General features: G+C 37.1%; 1 protein-coding gene across 1 annotated transcript in view; it reads left to right on the top strand.

Moving 5' to 3' along the window:
- Window positions 1-19,158, top strand: part of LOC149919106 (uncharacterized) — a 278,061-nt gene that overhangs the window by 201,856 nt on the left and 57,047 nt on the right. The gene's annotated exons all lie outside the window — the stretch shown is intronic.

Below are 19,158 nucleotides of genomic sequence, written 5' to 3'. Positions count from 1 at the left end.
TGACATATGCATCAGCCAAGCATTTGTGTTAGAGTTATAGAAGGTTTGCAGACGACGCAAACACAGAAATGACGACACAGTGGGTTTGCAGTGTACCCTCCACTGCTAAGTAAGAATTGATGCCACAGCTAGAGAATTGCATCACATTTATTGAACTGAGAGGGCCTCCTCTCCTACGGCCCAGTCCAGGCTTGGGGTGCATGGTTGAGCTTAGGTCATTTGAGGAAAAGAAGTCCAGAGTTTCAGGGGGATTGGATCTGGAAAAAGGCTGCCAAAGAGAACTGGAAGTTGTAGAAGAAACAGTATCTTTCAGCTACTTTACAGTACGGATAAAGTCCATTGGGCTTTTTGTGACAGTCAGAGTGTAAGATTTAGTGTTAGGACTGTGGTCAGTGTTGTGAGAAAGACAAATCCTAGAATGACACTTTGGAAGCATCTTAAAAATAAAGATTAATGTTAAAATAATTTTCTTTGTCCTTCTGCGCAGATAATCAAGACCCACCTTGATTAGCCGACCTGTGTGAACTACTGTAGAGTACCTGCTTTATAAGGGGGATTGAACTTGATGATCTCCTGAGGTCCATTTCAACTCCCTCAATTCTGGGATTCTGTACTTCTGTGAATTCCTTAAAGTGCTGTCGTGCTCCTACAGTTTAAACTAGAGTTATGCATTAAAAATCTCATGGTGGTTAAAAGAAATTGAAAGTTATTGGCTTTCAAGGAAACACAAATAAATTCTATAGAATACTTATACATAGTTAATTCATTGCACAATTTCACTCTTTTCTGTTATCACAGTTTATATGTTTTTGTGTGCACTATGTGCTACATCAGAGTATCAAACTAACAGCTTCAGGATTGCAAATGTAGCACACACAACACAGCTTATAATTGAGAGAACATAAATATAACTTTTGTGTTGCTTCTGGCTGCATGGGTGATCTTTCATGAACAATCTGAGGATGACTGAACAGTAGTACCCTGCATGTGTTTGTTTAGGAGGTCTTTTGTATAAAAATCTCTTTCCTTAGGAAAGGAGTAGCTATGACTCAGGCTTTCCTCAGAAAGGGCAAAAATTGAATTTTCATAGCTTGAGGGAATTCAGATTTTATTTTTCACTTTAGTTCACTCAGAGCACCAGAGATCTGTATCCAAATATTACCAAAGAGATTAAAGTCCTTATTAGGACTTTATTGAAACCTATCTCACCTTCTTTAGGTATCATCAGACCAGTACAAGCAAAATAAGAAGCCTCTGTAAGGCTCTGATATAAATAACGATGATTATGGGAATTACACTTAAATAGTATTGCACTGACAGTTTATATTTAATCTGCTTCTTAGGACTAGGTTCTTCCCATGAGGCTGACCCAGTTAATGCCTAAGTTGCTTACTGCTTCCTTGAGCATCCATTTACTAAATCAGAATTCACTCTACAGTTTGCATTGTACTGATCAGACTTCGGATGAAATCTTCTTCTACCTTGTGCATTCTAACCTTTAGAGCTTAAATTAATGTCTTAAGTAAAACACATGATCCCATTACTTCCCAAGAAATGACTATTAACCTCCCCATTTAAACTTTTTAATTAACATTTAAATATATATATACATACGTGAAATATCTAACACCCTCATATTCAATATTTTATGTATTTAAATAAAAGTATAATGTATAGCAACTGTGCTCCATATACAAAATAATTTCTAAAAGTTCCACATATTCTATACCAACTGGGCATCTCGCTAATGACAACAATAACAAGAACAAGAAAACACAGTTCTGCAGCACTCAGCTAGATTATACCGAAAAATTTCTCAGATTGCCTGCTTATTGCCAGAGTGAAAGACTGAAGTAAATGCAGGTATATGCTGGAGTAATACTGAAGAATACTGAAAACTTGAGTCTGTACATCTGCAGGTACCAAGTCATGGGCTAGTTACTAACGCAGTAGTATCACACTGGAAACCCTAAACAGATATTAACAGTTAAAAAAATATATCAGCACCCTTTTCAAGTCTTTGTCTAGTTGGTATTAATGAGAAGTAGAGGTATCTCCTGAGGCTAATGAAATTTTTAAGGAAAAATGTGAATTTAGCATATGCTGTATTTCATATTTTATAGATCACAGAGAATAACTTTCTATTTACACAGATTTGGAGATAGGTGAGGAGGAGTGTTAGCTAAGGATAATCAAAGTCTGACAGGCTTTGCTCACATATCAAGCTTACTCCCTTCTCAGAGCCCTTTCTGGAACATAAAATGAGTAAATTTAATCTCTGTATTTTATTTTATGTGGCTATATATGTGTGCATACCTGTGTGGATAGAGGTATGGATTGGTGTCTTTTGTACATGTTTTTTTCTTTTCTTTCCTAAGTGCCAGCAGCATAATATTGCTGCTGTGTAGTATAACACCAGATTGTACCCAGAGATCCAATCCTCCAGACCTAAGGCAATATCTCTACAAATGTTCTGAGGAAGCAATTTAATCACTACACAGTATCAGTAGAAACAACAGCCCAAAAGAGACTCAGGTAGGCAGTGAGAGTGGCCATGTTTATACTGCATCAGAGCATTGGCTTGCGCATGTATTTGCCTGATGGTAACAGGGCTGTAATCAGAGCTGTAGCTGCCAGATTAAAAGAGATGACCCAAACACATCATGGGAAAAAGGGAACATGCACATAAACGAAGTTAAGACTGTACTGTTATTCCAATTATAGTTTTAGTAGTCTAATGGTATGAATTATCTAATTAATTGCCAGAGCTCCCAATGCACCAATATGTTTCAATTGCTTTGACCTACTTCCACCCATACATCATCTTCCCGGTGGTCATAGAATCATAAAATCATAGAATGGCTTGAGTTGGGTTGTAAGAGCCCATGAAGATCATCTATTTCCTTTGCCTATGCTGTGGACACAGTTTCAACTCAGTAGATCAGGCTTCCCATGGCCCCATCCAACCTGTCTTTGAATGCCTCAAGGGATGGAGAATCCACAACTTCTCTGAGCAATCTGTGGGAGTGTCTCAACATTCTCCGAGTAAAGAATTTTCTTCAAAAAGTCTAACCTAAATCAACCCTTTTAGTTTACAGCCATTCCCCCTTGTCCTATCACTATCAGACTATGTAAAAAGTTGGTCTCCTCCCTGTTTATAAGCTCCACTCAAGTACTGGAAGGCCTCAATGAGGTCTCCCTAGAGACATCTCTTTTCCAGGCTGAACAAGCCCAATTCCCTCAGGTTTTCTTCATTGGACAGGGGCTCTAGCCATCTGGTTATCTTCATGGCCCCACTCTAGCAGTTTCATGTCTCTCTGCAAGTCCCAGGTCTTGATGCAGTACTCCAGATGGGGTCTCACAAGAGCAGAACAGAGGGGGATAATCCCTCCCTTGCCCTACTCATTGCTCCTCTTTCGATACAATCCAGGATACTGTTTGCCTTCCAGGCTGCCAGCACAGAGAGTCAGCTCACGTCAAGCTTTTCGTCCACCAGAACTCTCAAGTCCTTCTCCACAGGGCTGCTCTCAAGTTGTTCATCTGATTGTGGATACACGTTGAGAAATAAAAAGAAATGAAGACTTTCTTCCCATTACAGAGAAAGCTTTGCAACTGGGAGTAAAGAATAAGCATGGAATGAGATCCCTGTTTCCCCTGTGCCAAACAGCTTAATACTAAGTCTATCCACTAAGACTCTTTTGTAGAGGAGATTCATGTATACCTGACTGACCTGACATCAGGATGTGGCTTATGTTATGCAAAAAATAGTCCTCAGTCAATTCTTTCCACTTCGAGCACATTTAAACAGGGCTAGATATAAAAGCCCTTGAGTACCAGTTTTTGTGGTAGAAACGATAGATATACTCCCAGTCTTATATAGCCCAGACAAGGAATCATCCATTGTAGCATAAGCAGCTATACAAGAGCCAAGACACAACTTGCTTTCTGTGACAGCACTAAAAATGTATATTTTCCATCCAACCATTGTCTATTCTGTTTCAGACAAGGGTGGCTCAGAGCCCTCTAGTTCTTCCTTATCTGTGCTCCAAGTTATAGAATAGAACAGTGAATACCCTGAATCATCTGGAAAGAGCTGTTAACACTGGAAACCTGAATTTTTTCAATATTTGTACATTAAGGATATTGTTCAGTCCTGTAGAACAAAAATAAGGAGTATGAAGTGGAAAAAAAAAGAACTACTATTAGGGAAGACTAGTCTGCCATGACTATCAGTTGAGTAATTTGAAATCAACAGTATACCAGAAACATCTAATATTCACTCACATATGCTGCCACCTAGAGTCCAACATCAGGACATTATGGAAACATGGATAATAGATTAAGAAATAATATCTTATTTGTGTGTTTATTTTAAGAAGTAAAGGAAGATGAAGGTGCTGGTACTTAGGGGATTATGTGTCAGGAAAAGGTGAAAGATCAAACAAGCAAGCAATAGTTAAAGCCGAATTTTTTAACTGTCCTCTTTAAGAAATCTGCAATGAAAAAAGTCAGATCTCACACTGAAGAATGGAACTTGGCATAGGAAAGAGTCACTGTTCTGTACATTTATCAGAATACTTTAAAAATATACTTATTTCCAGTTCAATTTTCAGGTCTGCAAAATAATGGTCAGCAAACTAAGAGATGTTCTACTTGAGCAGCCTTGCCTTCAGTTTTGATGAAAAAGCCTGTCAGTTCTCAAGAAAGTCCTAAAGAAAGTATATTTAAGCTTCTCTACACCAACAGAATATTGCAGAAACAAAATATCCCCATGAGGTAACCTAACTGGAAATCCAAGGCAGCCTGGAAAATGAGCTATCCTGCTATGCTTTAGAAATTGCAAACAGCAGCAGCACAGTTTCTCAGCTAACCTGAAGGGACTGGCAGTATTTGCTTCAAGATACCAAATTCAGTGCCTGGACTCTCACACTGTGTGTAATTTGCTTATAAATGAGCTATGAACTTGGATCTCAATTTACACAACAGGATATGGTTTGATTAAATGTATCTGGATGCATTTGTAATGGGATTACAGATTTCAATTAGGAGTAAGAAACTCTTATTACAAGATAATACTTTTTCAGACATGTTTTAGCAAGCTGAACTGGGACAACGGACAGGACTACTGTCGAAAAGTCTTGTTTCTTTCTCCCCTTCACTACCATATTTCTGCTTCTCCACACAGTTTTCAGTAACAGTATTTAAGCTTCATTATATCTATTCTGTCCAGAGTGCATCTAAAGGAATCATTTTACAGAACCATGCATACACAGAAAATCTTTTCTCTACAAAGATTCAGCTTGAATTGCTTTGACCCCTTTATGTAAAATTGAGGGTTTACTGCATGGACTGTGGTCAATTCTGTTCTAATGTGTGGATTCAAACCTCTGTTGCCTATACTAGAGACAGAAAACTGCCCTGGAGGCATTTGCCTCAGCACAACTTGCAACTGTGCAGCTAAATTTTCTTTCCACCAGGATGTATTAATTCAAAATGCTTAAGGGAAACAATACTTTCCCTTTACTGCTCTCCAGACCATGACCAGGAAGCTGGCACCTGACAAAATGATGCTAGAAAGTGTATTAACAGTGCTGCTTTGCTTGGATTTGTGCCCTGGTCTTGAGTAGTTTTGTGTCCTCAGAAAGCACTAACTTAAGACAGGGTGAAAATAGGAATACAACTCTTTCTGAATATGATGCTGGTCCTATGGGTAAGAAATACCATTTATTAAATGCATTGTTAAATGTCATTTAATGCCCTGATTAAATGACAGACTATTCTGCCTGTTTCCTACTAGAAGCTTTGTAAATAATTATAACTTAAACGAATAATAAACTTGCTATGGGCGAGTAAGTAAGACTCTAACATCCATGCTGTCATGAAACCCACTCAATCCCATTCAATATCTTCAAAGGGCAGTAGAATGGGAGACAAGGAGAGTAAGTGTTTATATTTGCAAGCTATTAGCAATATGTCTGGTACATTCCTTGTGGGAATCAGATGAAGATGTGATGTCACAGCTATTCCTTTATCATTATTCCTCCCATTTACTCTCTTGAAAAATGAGACTCCTAAGGATTACTGAATATAATAAATCATACTGGCTGATATATATATGTATACTCATGCTCCTGAAAAAAAGGGTATGGCCACTGTTATTTCAGGCAGTCACATCTCACTTTGTGCAAGAGAAGTATCTACTCAGTGATATCACTTACCTGAATCTCTCTTCTCATCATTACCTGATGGTGAGCAGCTAACTGTACAATTTTCTTCCTTACCAAGTGTATAAATGCACACAAGGAACTTTACAGAACATGGCAACAAGTTCTATTGTAGCAGATTTTCACATTATAAATGGTACCAGAGAATGGAGAAGAGATAAAGTGACTAGAAATAAGTTCGAGTTTGCAGTGGTTGAAGAACATACAGGTCTTTTTTTCCTTATGTATTATTGTGGTGCTTGGGGATGCTAATTACTATATAGACATCTAGCCCAGTCATAGCTTAATCAGTCAATGGATTGCACGTTCTCCAACTCTATTCCAAGTCACAGAATCAGTATGCATCAGTTTGTACTGCACTGGAAAATTCAGTTTGTGTACACTCCTTTTCTACAAGAACAGCATCAAAATATGCAGTCACAGAGCATGGGCTGACCATATAGTCTCTTACACATCCTTTGTTTGATGTAGTCCTAGTTCAAGTGTACATTTCACTCTCTGAAATATACAGAAAGTTGTGGGGAAAAAACACACTGGTAACATTTCCCAAGCCTCCTGGCAGAATCAGGTGAGGAATTATTAACTGAGATAGGAAGGAGTTACCAATATCCTAAGGACACCTCTAACTACTTCAGCAAATGAGTGAATGGGAAGACAGAAGACTCATGAACTGTACGGACAAAAGGAATTGATGAGTTTAATTTATCCTGAAAAGCAATCCATAGGAAAAAATCAATTTTAGAAGATACATGTGTGTTTCTGAAAAGCATCCACATATATCCTATTTTCCAGGATCACAAAGCACATATTTTTAGAAGTACTGTAGACATAATTGTCAGAGGACATAAGCAAAATCATTTTATTTAAATAGAAAGGCTATTAGATCAGATGACACCACAGAAAGTACTTCCTTCAGAGGTTATTTCTCTTACACCTGAAACCTACAGACCCTTCATTCTGCCCAAACTTCATAACCCTGTCTCTAGCTCTCAGCATCCCATTGGCCACACGGAAACTCTCCAGAAGGATGTCAAAGAGTCATATACCAGCAGCAAGCTTGAGTGTCAGATATGTAGTGTGGTCACTAAGTTCAGAGTAGCACACCTTAAATGGCCTCTGTAATTCATCCGTGTAATTTACACTAAGCTGTTTGATTTAGCACTGACACAAAATCAGGGAAACATGAAAGGCAGTGGAGCTAATGGAGCAGTTTTGAAAGTGACACTCTAAACTCCTTTTCCTGTTCTTCCTCTTACCAGTCCCTTAGACTGATATTTCCTATTTAGCATTTTCCCAAGATTTCCATTTATGTTACAATACTGTTCATAACAGATGCTCTTGAGTGCTGTTTAAAACAGATGCTCTGTATTCAATCCTTTACTCCAAAATTAAAACTAAAGCCAAGAAAGTACAAACATGATGAGATTCATCCAGTGATAGGATTTACACATAAAATCCAAAAGGTTGCTGCCACTGAGAATCAAATGTCAGCTGTCATAAGCAGTGGTAAATCCTTTTCACAACATGCAGACCATGGTTTTATGTTTTTGATTGGAGTGCATTCAAGTTTTACAAGTTTTTTAGCTTAGAGAAAACAGAAGAAATTTTTAAGATCACATACTAAAAGACTGTACATTCAATGTTCTTTCAGAACCAGAGAAGAGAGTATTGGATCCATATTTCCACTAACCCTTGCCTTCTTCTAGCAATTTCAACACCACTGTATTTTACATGACAATATAGTGATGTTCTTCAGAAAATCAGAATCCCTATAATTATTTAAATGCATTATTTCCTGGGCTAATGGTTTTAATGTATAATTCCCTGAATGAATAAAAGCACTTGCTGTTCTTGTATTTTACACCAGCAGGTGAAACCAGCTAAATCAGCAGCTACTCAGGTGTGCTTGTCTGGGTGCATGGCCAGGCTTCTTCAGCAGGTGGCCTTTGGAACTTACCATTGATTCAATGAGGCTGGAAGACATCTCCTCATTTAATAGGGTGAGGCAGAGAACATTTTTCATGGGACTAGAAAGCAATTTCAGTGGAATTGCAGACATACAAGAGAAAGCACTGACATGTTCCCTTTGGAAAGATAATTAACACATTATGTTAGTGAAAAACCCTCAGCACCCCAAGGAAAGGCATACATGGCTGGAAAAGCAGAGGCAAATTCTAGTCTGGGTTTACAATTTCCCACGGACCCTAAACACAAAAAGTGCTTAATGTGGGTATGCATGTGCATATTTAAATTATCTACAAAAAGAGTTTTTTCTAAGCATGGCTTTAATAAATCATTTCAACAACCCTTTGAGTCACACACCAGCTACTTCCAAAGGGCATAATATTTTAGCACACTTATTCTTTCTCTATATTCACCTTTATTTTGATTCATTTCTCAGCAGAGAAGGAATAACAGCAGAACACTGTCTGTGCCTTTTGGGCTTGCCGTAAGGGAAACTGAGATGATCAGGATAATATTTCTGATGAGCACTCTGTCAAGAACTGAAATACATAAAAAAGGATGACCAACTTTCTGCTGTAGGCCAGCTGTGCCTGTTCAACACGCACAGCTTTACTCCTGCTGACAGTGCAGCAATAACAGGGACACAGTGTGCTTACATGGAGAGCATCTCTCATGCATCTCGAGAACTGCAGAGACTGCACAATCCAAATCAATTCACACCCACTGGGAAGCAGGGGCAAATACACCACTGCAGGAATTAGGAATTCTCATTTCTGAGGCGAAGGAACTTGGTTTACTATCTGACAGATCTCACGTACTAAAGATTTAAGAAAATATCTGTTCTCTGCATATGTAAATCTTTCCATTATATTAATGTCTGACATTGCCCATTTGTCTCAGATTTCCTTTTCGATTCCCCTTCTACAATGACAGACCAGAGGCACCCACCTCTGAAGACCTCTGAAGTCACTCAGCTAAGGCAGCTGATTGGTCCTGGAAAGCGTAAGACAAATTAAAAAAAATAAATAAATAAATAAAAAGGAAGGGAATATATTCTTTTCCTCAGGGATCTTCCATTCTAAATAAATAAGCAATGTAATTTAGATTCATAGAACATGAAAATCCAAGCTTTGGCTCCAATTTAAAGATGTTACCTCATTCAAAAAAGTGAACAAATGTTTATGTGTTAGTCTTTTAATTTCAAAATTAACTGCAAATGTAATTTATAAATTTACAAATGATGGCACTTTTCCTTTCATTTTAAACAGACTTCTATGCTGCGAGTACATTATGTAACACATTTACATATATATATGAGTTTCTCAAAGGTTTGTGAATGAAAAGCTCTATTATCAGCACTGACCTGCACCTAGCAAAATTCCTTGACATTTAAGTTAAAGCTTTCTTCTTTGCAAGATCTAGGGATAAAATAGTGGGACTCTGCCATTGGCTAGTTGGTTATAAACCATGCCTTTCATTTCTGTGCATTATGATCACCAGTCTATTAAAAAATGATTGTTTCAGCTGCCTTCAAGCTGCCTTCATACCACATAACCTGCACATCTCACAGCCCATTGCAGAATAATCAGAGTTTTATGAGAGCATATTTAATGCATTCATGCACTTACACTTAGGGTATTTCATACTTCATGCCATGAGGCATCTCAACTATATGAAGCTAGAGTGCTGGTCATCTTAAAAAACGTCTGGGTCTCCAAATGCATTAAATAAACAGTCATATAATGAAAAGAAAAAAGATTTAAAGGAGTCACAGCTGAGACCTAGGTGATGGGACAGAGTGCACCCTCAGCAAGCTTGCAGATGACACAAAACTGGGAGAACTGATACCCTTTGGACAGCAACCTCAACAGGCTAGAAAGTGGGACTGATAGATTCATGAAGCTCAGAAAGTGAAAATGCAATGTCCTGCTTCTGGTGAGAAGTAATCCCAGCAGCTCTGCCAGAGAAAGGCTTCGAGGTCCTGGTAAACAACGGATTGACCATAATCCTGCAACACTCTTTCACAGCAAAAAAAAAACATCAAGAGCACCATGGGCTGTGCTGAGGAAGAATTACGGGAAGCAGGGGAATGAAGGTTCTCTCTTCTCAGCCCTGGTCAGGCAATGCTTGGAATGCTGTGTCCAGTTTTAAGCTCCCCAGTAAAAGAGAGACATAGACATGCTGGAATGAATCAGTTGACATACCACAGAGGTGTAGAACAGTCTGAAGTGTCTGCAGAGGTGGGAGAGCCTGGAGAATAAAAAGGCTTGGGAAAGATCTAATCAATGTTTATAAATACCTGAAGGGAAAGAATGAAGAAAAGGGAGCCAGATTCTTCTTAGTGACATAAAATAAAATGTGATGGCATATCATGGTTTTATGGTTTTTGTTATCAGTATTCCACATCATAACATCATGTAGAGTAGTGGGAGTTAAAGTGTTAATGCTCCAGTTCTGTGGATTGACAATAATTCTGGGTACTTTGTTCTCAGAAGAGAAGAAGTACACCTCCCAGAAGACTTGACTTTCCATTTCCATTTAGATGGAAAGATAAAACTGCTCAGGAGTCATGAGATTTTTCCTTTTTTTACTGCTCGTCTCTGCAGTGTGTGCTCCCCAGCCATCTCACCTTCAGCTTTAGAGTAAAGCCTTAAGTTTTGGACACTCATTTTATTTGATTAATTCCAATTCCAATTATATTGTATTAGACTGTGTTATCTTGCATTCCGCTATCATATTTAGTAAATGAGTTTTTCCCGTTAGCTCGCTGCTGATTTGTTTTTAGGTCAATCTCTCTATCTTTTCCCTTTTTTCCCCTTCCCCTGGGTCCATGGGTCCCTCTGCCCCATTACTCACAAAACTGGAACAAAGCAGTCCAAAAACATTGACGTGGGCATGAGTTCAAACACAAGGAATCCTATTTAAACTGAAGAAAAATCTTTTTACTCTCAGAGTGGCCAAACACTATTACATGTTTCCCAGAGTTGTGATGAATCTCTACTTGGGAACATTCAAGACACAGCTGGATATTCTGGGTAACCCATTCTAGTTGACCCATCTGAGCAAGGGAGATGTACTAGGTGATCTCCAGAGGTTCCTTCCAACCTAAATGATTCAGTGATCCTGTGAAAGCAGACACCTGCCACTGAGATGGAGGAAGCTGCCTTTAAGGAGCTGTCTTTAAAAAGCAGTATAGAATTGTTCTACTGCTTCTAGCTTTAGAGTCTAGCACCATTAATTTCATCAGATCTGGACTCTTACCTAGACCTTAACTGCATGAATTTAAACTTTTACTCTAGGAAGAACATCAACCTGCAGTGCTGGAGAAAAAAAAAACAAACGTTTCATAAGAAAACATAAGGAGTGAACCAGTGAGACTGTAAACTTAGAAGGCAAATAAAGATCTTCAAAAATATTCTTTCAATTAAAAGGAGGAAAACACAGTCACTAAGTTAAAACTCTTAATTTCAGAGCATAAATTCCAATTTGGCTGAACATTTAGGTACACTATCACCTGCCTACTTGTCAAGGAAGTTAACAGAAACTCCATTTGCAGCACCTGTACACAGCTCTCCAGGTTGCTGCCCTCCTGTGGTGCCAGTGAAACAGCAAACAGAAGCCAGGCAAAAATATCTCATACTGTCGTCTAAGACTTCCCCTGTAAAAAAAAATAAAAAATTCCTCACATGCCTCCTGGCTCTAGCTCTCTTAACAGGAAACCATTACCACCACATACTCTTTTTGTCCATACTAATCTCACAGCAACCTCAATTAAAATTATAAGGAATTTCAAAAGAACAGAGATACAAGTCACAAATTAAACCAACATTTCTCAATTTTAACTGATAGGATAATCTTGCTGAACACCTGATAATATTCCAATAAAAAACAGGTGGTTTTTGTTTTTGTTTTCCAGAAGACATTATAGGTGTTCTAAGCAGCCTTGAAATAGAATTTCACAGCTGAGGAATGTTGAAACTTGAGTCATTTGCTGTGATATTGCTTTGGAGACAATACCAGAAGATCAGCAGAAACATCCACCCTTGATAAGTTAAACCTAAGCATTCAGTGTCAGTGCAGCTTTGATGGAAAGCCTGAGAGCTTGTTAGCACGTTCTCAACTGTGAACTTTCCAATTATGAAAGGGAAGATTAATATCGTCAACACCAGCTACCTGGAAGTTGACTACTTCAAAATGAGTAACCCTAAGCTCTATATATATATCAAAGGAATGAATGAAGTATCTCTAGAGAATAATTCATCTCATCCAAAAACTACTGTCTTAGACAAAATGAATCCTTCTCTGCAGATGTTTGATTCACTTCACTGACTACAAAACTCAGCATTTAAACTTAGACAACTTCCAAGATTATATGTCAGATAGGATAAGATTGCATAAAATGTCTACTATCTGAAAGTTGTTATATAAGACATCTACATAGGCATTTTCTTTGGAAATATATGTCCAGAAATGCCTGGAAAAACAAATTCCATAATGACAGATATGTTCTGGGTGAAAATCTTCCAGAAAGCAGCATAGTTATTACATAGCTAGTAGTTACTGATATCTGAAGACATTATAAACTGCTATATAATACATGTGAGCCTTCAGTAGAAAAAGCACAATATTGAAGAACTATACTAATGGACTTTTCAAATATTTTGTTTGAATTTACTTTTACTAGCTTTTATATTCTGTTTCTAATAGAAGGATGTATCGACATTCATAAAGATATATCTGAGAAACAGTGGAGTTTTTTTTATCCAAGCACACCTGTATTGTTTTCAGTGTGAGCAGCATGAAGTCACCCTCTAGAAAAACGATACAGAATTAAATGGATTCATATGTCAGGCCAAAGTAGAATAAAGTTACTCCGCTTGAGCATGCCTAAACTTCAGAGGCTGTAGGCTGTCATAGGGCTGAGTTGAAGCAAAAGCACTCATACAAAATTCACATTAAATCTTTAAGTTCCTTTCCCACAAATTCTTTTACTTCTTTGTGTCCATTTAACTATTTTTCTAGAAAGCCGATAAAATAAAATTTTAAAAATAATTCTATTATTCTGTTTATAAATAAAAACAATCCTATCTTATTTAACTTACTGATGTAAAAGAAATTTTGCTAATAGCGGTGAAAAAAATGGATTAGTAAATAGCATGGAAAAACGCAGCCAGAATCATTTGAGCTAATGCAACTTGTCAAATTACCACACATTAGTTGCAATGTGATGACTGATCACTGCAAGCTCCTAGCCAGTTCCAATGGCAACACAAGATACAGTTGTTCCAGCTCTGAGTTTACTTTCTTTCACAGCTGGAAATGGTTGAAACACACTCATTCATGGATATTAGCATGCTTTTTGATTGTGTCTCCATGCACAGAATTTAATTTAAATATATCAAAAGCTACGTAACTTATTTATATCATCAGAATGATTTACTATGGAAAACAGTGTTACCAAATGTCTCAAATAATCATAAAATCATTGAACGGCTCAGGTTGGAAGGGACCTTAAAGATAATCCAGTTCCAACCCCCTGCTGTGGGCAGGGTTGCCAAGCACTATATCAAGCTGCCCAGAACCCCACTCAACCTGTCCTTGAATGCCTCCACAGCATCGGACATCCTCTTGAGTAAAAAATTTCTTCCTAACATCTAGTCTTATTTCCCCTTTTAATTTAAAACCATTCCCCCTTGTTCTATCACTATCAGACTGCGCTAAAAGTTGGTCTCCCTCTTCCTTATAGGCTCCCCTCAAGTCCTGGAAGGCCATATTAAGGTCTCCCCAGAGACTTCTCCAAGCAAAAAAATCACAGAACCATAGAACCATAGAATTGCAGAGGTTGGAAGGGATCTCTAGAGACCATTGAGTCTAACTCCTGCTATAGCAGTCTCCATACACTAGGTCACACAAACATGTGTCCAGATGGGTCTTGAACATCTCCAAAGGAGACTCCACAACCTCTTTGGGAAGCCAGCTCCAGTGCTCTGTCAGCTTCACTGTAAAGTTCTTTGGCATATTTGAGTGGATCTTCCTATATTCCAGATTTTCAGTATTGCTTCTTGTCCCATCACTACACACCACTGAAAAGAGTCTGGCCTCGTCCAATTGCCTCCCAAACCTTTAGATATTTATAAATATTGATCAGATCCCCTCTCAATCTTTTCCAGGCTGAACAGTCCCAGGTCTCTCAGACTTTCCTTGTAAAGGAGATGTCCCAAGTGCTTTATGACATCTTTCTGCTGGACTGTTTCTAGGAGATCCCTATCTCTTTTAAACTGCGGAGCCCAGAAGTGGACACAGTTTTCCAGATGTGGCCTCACCAGGGCAGAGTAGAATACTAAAACGTATGTAATTTATTTTTGCTAGGGAAAAAAAAAAAAAAAAGTCAACTAACCAAACAACCAAAAAAAACCCAACCCACTTAACTGTAAATAAGAGAAAGATCTCCTACAAGTGATCCATACACTGAATACAAACAAATAACATATTCTCTCCTCCAGTTAAAAAAAACATCCTCAGTTGTTTTCCTCATAAAATACATCTTGAGATAGTTCTGGAATATCACTGTTATTGGGTTTCATGCCAATTTTGTATAGAACTTAATTAATTTTTTTCCATATGCATCAATTGTGTACTTTCCTATTAAAGGACCAACCACATTTCAGCTCTTTTTAAACTGAACAAGATAGGCCCTTCTTATAAAACAGACCCTCTACTCCCCTGCCTTCGTAAATTGTCCCTATAGAGCTTCCAATTTCTTCCTCTTTTTAATCCGATCACACAGAATTAACTGTGATTCTGATAAAATCTAACCAGTGCCTTTCTCTGTGTCATTAACACTTCCATCATTGCCAGAGATATCTGTCCCTATGCACCCTTATATCACATTGATCATTTTCACAAATACTACACATTTTTTGGCCATGCTGATTCTCCAATTGATTAATAAACCTGTTTATGTACGGTAAAATAATTCAACCAAAGTGCTATGGTGACACAAACACTGATGTTTTTGAATTAATTTAGTATGGGAACCAGAAAATTTCTTATCATCTACATAGACTGAATCTAAAACAAATTTCCAGAGGGAAGAGAACATGCAGCCCAATGACTACTTTTAACTTTGAACTGAAAAATATAATATGGTCACCTCTGATATGAGAGAAAGAAAACCAATGATCCAAAGGCCTCCTTTTCATTCAGGGATGAAAAGCAACCACAAGAGGCTGGGATAGAAAATGTGAGTCAAGAGCCTGCTGCCTTGTAAAGTGACGGAAACCACATGGGTCAAAGGGGTAATTTTGAAAGTGAAGAAGTGACAGATAGGCAGGCAGGCTTGAAACCTGTCTCTTTTCCTCCCATTAAAATTCTCTCACATGTGAAAAAGAGAATACTCTGTTGTATAATACACTCTTCCATTTAATGGCGACTTCAGGCACCTTTAATACCTAAACCTACAATATGCCCTGAGCTTGCACCTCTGCTGATAATTCAGTGCCTATTAAAAATTATCCAAACCTCAGTTCATGGCTGCTTTCACATAGGATCGATGACATCTCAGCTGTAACTTAAGCTTCAAACAGAAGAAGCATCATGAAATACTGTAAAAATATCTAGCTGTGGAAGAAGATTCCTTGTTGCCTTTGACAGTCTGAATACTTGTATATTTATGCAACAACATGTATTTTATGTTGTTTGCAATATTTTACAAGTGCTTCTGATTTACTATGAATAAAAATTTTATATACTACTTCAGTGCTCTGTTCTATGACAGCTCAGTATATCAGAGTAAGATATACTTGATATTTGCAGTAGTTCACTATGACATACTATGCTATAAATGACAGGCTGGTCTTCTATTTCGCATTAATCGAAATACTTAGTTGAGTGGTAGAATACAGGTATTTACAGCAGCATTCATTCTACAAATGAAACAGCACATTTCATTTTTAATTGGACATGTTGCTGAAAACCTGTGAACATCTCTTCCCCTAAATATTCCCAAATATCAGTTGAAACAAATGGTTACTCTGAATTCTGTGTGTTATGTTTAACTATTCCTCAAAAAACAAAACAAAACAAAACAAAAAAAAACCACCAGAGGCTTTTGTCTAACACAGTAATGGAATTTGATCACTTAAACACTTCAGTATATTTAGTTTCTAAACCAAATATAGAAAACAACCTCAACAAAGAGCAATGTGAACTTTACTTTATAATTTGAAGTACAGATAATTTCATTAGCTCTATACATGGAGCAGCAACTCAAAAAAAGTTACTTAAAACAATAAAAATGCTATCTATACGACTCTGATTTTCTGAGTATGTCCAAACCACTAACATAAAGTGTATGAACAAGATAGCCGCTCGTGAATTTAATATTCCTTTTCAGTAGTGAAATGATCCACATGTATGTGCTGTTTCATGTTCTGTACATTTATAAATATTTTACTCAGAGATGGCTTTTTTATTGTTACGAACATTCAGTGCAAAGAAAGAACCATGGGAATATCAAATTTATTCTATCTACAATTAGGAAGATGATCACACTAATTAACTGACAGTATGGAGTTTCACAGCTAAAGTAATTATATAGAAAAAGCTGCCTGAGGTTGGACTAAGCACTCTCCAATTAGTGTACAGCACAACCACTGTACAAGACAAAAGAGCGCAGTGAAAAACAAAACAGTGTTCTTTATAACTCTTCATTAAAGGGGGACTGTGAACATGAAGCTGTTTTCCACAGTCTGTTGGACAAGTACTTATTAATTTCCGCTCGCATCATTTCAACTTTTTTTTTTTCTTTTAATCATTATAGTGGTTACATTATCTCCTGCCTTTGCAGGTTACCTCAGCAAAATACCCCATATAAAAAACTTACACTGCACACAGTCTAGCCAACTAAATAATCACAACTTTATGGTATATTTCTCAGTTAAGATCAGATCAATTGCATTCCCAGATTAACAAATTGTTACGCTCCTCTTTCTGAGTGAAAAGAAAATATACTATTCACATTGCAGTTCCCCTGATTCATTTTTATGCCAAGTAAAAAGGTTTCTAATGAACCACCTTCTTAGTAACTTTGTACTTAGTACTTTGTACTACTCATTCTTTCTGTGTATTTTCTATATAGTGATGAAAATTCTTTATGGAGCAAAAAACACCTTGCTATATTATCAGTATTTTTTGTACTATGCATAGTAATTTAACATTATAGCATTGTGCTCCAGTCCTGTGGATTTTCCTTTATCAATAGATTAATTTGCTAATCTATCTTCAGCAGCCACATCAAATGACATACAAGTCATTTAGCCTATTATCCCTAGCTATCTAGATTTCAATGGGATTAATAACAATACTTTTTCATGACAGCCTTACTATGGCAGGCCTGACTACATTGACTACATTTCTACACTCTCCTTTCCTGAAAAATTACTAAAAATTCCAGAAAATAACATTGGCCTTGCAGACTCAAATTGGTGGGCCAACAAGTAAGGCTGTATGATTTAACTGTTGTGTATCACTGTTACCAGTACCTTCATAGAAAATATATTCTGCAAAGCACAAGAAACACATTTGTGGGCGCTTCTCCAAGTTTCAGAATCTTTAATATTTGAAGAGTCTGCTCTGCAGCAAAGGAGATTACACCAAGGGCATTTTTAGAGATTACTAATTACTCCAAATAAGCCTTGCATTAATGCTTTCTTTCAAATATTTTGTCTAAATTAATGTATATTCCAGTACAACGCTACATATCAATAGATAACTTAAAATGAACAATAAAGTACATGTGAACACAGAGATCTGAATGGAAAATTACAGATTTTTCAGATTTCCTGCCTTTATAAAAGAAAGCTTCTAGTGTTGAAAGTTGTTTAAAAAATAAAAAATTTAAAAATTAAAGGACACTCCCATTTGATCTTAGGAGCCAGGGTTTGAAGTATGGAGATACATGTGCCTGACTCTTTAGAAACAATTCCAAAGCAGCAGAACTAGGCATTTCTAGGACTAGACAAAGACTACAGGATTTTGTGTATTTGTTTGTCTTCTGCTCTAAAGGTTGTAAGGAATGTACAAATCTTTTCTGGTCTTCTAGCTAGAAGATGATATCTCCAGCTGACTAGAATGGAAAACCATTATAACTTTCTGTAACACTTGGCAGCCAGGAGTGACCCCGTCCAGTTCTTAACATTTTGGTCTTTTGAAGTTGCATTGGCAAGCAGGAGAAAACTCAGAACTGAAAATCCCATTCTTTAATTCATGCTCCTTCAGTGGACTGGTAGTAATTTCAAGCTCCCTGGGAAGAAAGTTCTGAACAGTGCATATGAACACGTGTATACGTTAGAATATCCATTGTTGTAATGCATTTTATGTAAGATGTACAGCATTGACTCATTTTAACACCATTAACAACAGCACTGTTTTCTTTTACTGCCCACATTTGAAACAGAATGAATCAATGCAATGTTGTACATGACATTATTTGCTTTGCTTTTTATCAATGAAATGCAGCAATCAGTCACACTATGATAGTTATGTAAAGTTTTATTTAATCCTTTACTAACATTAAAGCTATAAAAATCTTCAGATTTCATTTATATACCTTAAACAATGAAACAAAAACATTTCTGTTACCATCATAAATTTGACCACCAGTCAAATTTAGAACACACTACTAAAATTAATTGTACCAACTTTGTTTTCAATGGACTTACCTATTGCATGAATTTCAGGCCTCAGGTATTAGCAGCATTAGAGTTTAGTTAACTGCAAGAGGTTTGTGGATACGTAGCAAATTTAACCATTTGTTCTGTTTTTAACATCAGAAAATTTAATTTATAAGCTGACTAAATAAAACACTGATTAATGAGGCAAACAATCTGCACGTCACTTGAATAACAGTTGAGAATAGAAAAACTTAAGGCATACACTGTGCAAATGTACACACATCTGGGAAGAAAAG

Source organism: Phasianus colchicus, chromosome 2 (assembly GCF_987193195.1).
Source record: "Phasianus colchicus chromosome 2, bPhaCol1.hap1.1, whole genome shotgun sequence".
Taxonomy (NCBI): Eukaryota; Metazoa; Chordata; class Aves; order Galliformes; family Phasianidae; genus Phasianus; species Phasianus colchicus.
Note: the sequence above shows the minus strand (reverse complement) of the source record. Positions and strands in the feature narration are given on the sequence as shown.